Here is a 3,294-nt window from a genome sequence, read left to right as displayed (position 1 = left end):
TCTTAATAAGGACACACATAGTAAATCACTGGGATTGTGGTGAACACCCTTTTGCGCTTTTTTAAAAATGTATTCTCTCATTTAACTATTATAATAATCCAATTTTAGATGTCCTATTAAACTTTTCATTTTGTATATAGAGAAAGAAAGGCTCTAAGAAGTTATTTTATGAATAGTAAATGGTGGGGCTGCTTTTTTAATATATATGTACCTTTTTCCAGAGTCCAAGCTCTGCCTTTGATTCAAAGCTTCACTCTGTCACTTGTAAAGGTCCACAAAACACTTAACCTTTTGTATGACTGTTAAGAGGATCAAGAAGTTTTTAACATCAACCCCATGGACTGTAGCCTTCCAGACTCCTCTGTCCACAGGATTCTTCAGGCAAGAACACTGGAGTTGGTTGCCATTTCTATCTCCAGGGGATCTTCCTGACCTAGGGGTTGAACCCAGGTCTCCTGCATTATAGGCAGATTCTTTTCCATCTAGGCACTAGGGAAGCCCAACATATTAAATGTAAATGTGTACTGAGAATGAGCACTATGTAAATGTAAGCTGTTAACAGATTCAAGTTATCGGACTTGGGAGATGTGTTTATGGTAAATATGTGATCTTAGACAAATTATAACCTCTTTCTGCACCTTAGTTTGTTCATCTGCACAAGTGGGAAGTTGTGAAATGCATGTACTCTGTATGGATCTTGCAGCTTCAACAGTATGTAACTATCAGTTCAGTTCAGTTCAGTTCAGTCGCTTAGTCATGTATGACTCTTTGCGACCCCATGGACTGCAGCACCCCAGGCCTCTCTGTCCGTCACCAACTCCTGGAGCTTATTCAAACTCATGTCCATTGAGTCAGTGATGCCATCCAACCATCTCATCCTCTGTCATCCCCTTCTACCCCCACCTTCAATCTTGCCCAACATAAGGGTTTTTTCAAATGAGTCAGATCTTCACATCAGGTGGCCAAAGGATTGGAGTTTAAGCTTCAGCATTAGTCCTTCCAATGAATATTCAGGACTGATTTCCTTTAGGATTGATTTGTTGGATCTCCTTGCTGTCCAAGGGCCTCTCAAGAGTCTTCAGCACCATGGTTCAAAAGCATCAATTCTTCAGCATTCAGCTTTCTTTATAATCCAACTGTCACATCCATACATGACTACTGGAACCGTAGCTTTGACTAGACAAACCTTTGTTGGCAAAGTAATGTCTCTGCTTTTCAACATGCTGTCTATGTTGGTTATAAATTTTCTTCCAAGGAGCATGTGTCTTTTAATTTCATGGCCGCAGTCACCATCTACAGTGACTTTGGAGCCCAAAAACATAAAGTATGTAGCTGTAAGATAAATCAGTATGTAACTATAAGATATTTACTAGGTTTTTTGTTTCAAACCTATTCTCTAGATCAGAGAATTGTGAAGAATAATTTATTGCCATCATAAAATGATAAAATAACAGGGTGTTTTTATAATTCCAGTGCAAACTCTGCTGTTTACCAGATGTTCCTTGCTTTCTCATTACTACAGAGAATTTAGAAAATTTCCATGGAGAATAGTACAGAGGTGATGGATTTCATCCTGGTGGGGCTAACCAATGCTCCAGAAGTTCAGATTCCCCTCTTTATTGTGTTTACCCTCATTTATCTCATCAGTGTTTTTGGAAACCTGGGGATGATCACATTGATCCTGTTGGACTCCCATCTACACACCCCAATGTACTTTTTCATCATTAATCTGTCTTTGGTGGACTTTGGCTACTCCTCAGCTGTCACACCGAAAGTGATGGCTGGGTTTCTTAGAGGAGACAAAGTCATCTCATACAATGCCTGTGCTACTCAGATATTCTTTTTTGCAGCCTTTGCCAGTGTGGAAAATTTCCTCTTAGCTTCAGTGGCCTATGATCGCCATGCAGCGGTATGTGAACCCCTACATTACACCACCACCATGAAGACGAGTGTGTGTGCCCGTCTGGCCATAGGCTCCTACGTCTGTGGTTTTGTGAATGCCTCCATCCAGGTTGGGGGCACGTTCAGCCTTTCTCTGTGTAAGTCCAACGTGGTCCGTCACTTCTTCTGGGGTATTCCAGCTGTCACGGCTCTCTTGCTCTGATAAACACGTTAGCGAGGTGGTCCTTGTTTTAATTTCAAGCTTTAATGTCTTTTTTGCTCTTCTGGTAATATTTATTTCCTACTTTTTCATATTTATCACTGTCTTGAAGATGCACTCAGCTAAGGGATACCAAAAAGCTTTGTCCACCTGTGCTAGTCACCTCTCGGTGGTCTCTATCTTCTACGGGACAATCATCTTCATGTACTTACAGCCCAGCTCCAATCATTCCATGGACACGGACAAAGTGGCCTCTGTGTTCTATGCTATGGTCATCCCCATGCTGAACCCTATAGTCTACAGCCTGAGGAACAAAGAGGTGAAAAGTGCATTCAAGAAGGTTTGGGGGAAGGCAAATTCTCTTTAGGATTTGCATTTAATGTTGTACTATGTATAATAATGTAGTTTCATTTCTCTCAGGTTATTCTATTCTCTTTTTAGCCTCACCATGCATTTAATACCTAACGTTATAGCCTTACCACTTCAAAAATATGTTGTTTAGCAATAATAAAATATGTCTGGAAATGTGCTACTTGAAATAGTGTGGCTCAGGGGAAAACTAAGATGCTTTGGGTCTTGGTTCTCAAAAACCTTAGTCATGGATTTGATTCATTCACTTGCTACACAGGCCTTTTCTCTACCACATGCCAGTGCAAACATACATGTAAATCAGTGAGACAAGCAAGGCTATGAACAGAAACACATACATGTGCTCTATGTGGGCATGAGGCATGTGGTCACATACATGTGACAGTGGTGTAAATATCAGTGATAATGTGTAGGTAGTTTTTAGTAAAATAAGTTAAGATGACTTTTGGGTATTAGACTGTAAACTTATGTCTAATTTATTTATTTAGCTGAATATCTCTTCTAAGTGTCTTAATTAGAGAAATACTTTGTAATTCTAAATGAAAGTATGTGCCTTACTGGCACACATTATTGAAAGACACATAAATATCACATTTAAATGGAGTTATATTTCTGTCTTGACTGAGTCATTCTGAAGAATGAAAAGCCAAACATTTGGTTTTATGAAAAGATGAAAACACTAGAAGTAAAACAGAGGAAAATAAAAGCGTGTTCAGTTTGTCACAGATGACCACAAATTTTCACGATGTTTAAAAATGCCCTGAGAGTTGTTGTTCAGTAGCACAGACGTGTCTGACTCTTTGCGACCCCATGGACTGTAGCAT

General features: G+C 39.6%; 1 pseudogene; it reads left to right on the top strand.

The window, feature by feature from the left end:
* Positions 1-1,540: 1,540 nt before the first annotated feature.
* LOC122449825 lies at positions 1,541-2,468 on the top strand (annotated as a pseudogene).
* The last annotated feature ends 826 nt before the right edge of the window (positions 2,469-3,294 follow it).

The sequence above is a fragment of the Cervus canadensis genome, chromosome 11 (genome assembly GCF_019320065.1).
Source record: "Cervus canadensis isolate Bull #8, Minnesota chromosome 11, ASM1932006v1, whole genome shotgun sequence".
Lineage (NCBI taxonomy): Eukaryota > Metazoa > Chordata > Mammalia > Artiodactyla > Cervidae > Cervus > Cervus canadensis.
Note: the sequence above shows the minus strand (reverse complement) of the source record. Positions and strands in the feature narration are given on the sequence as shown.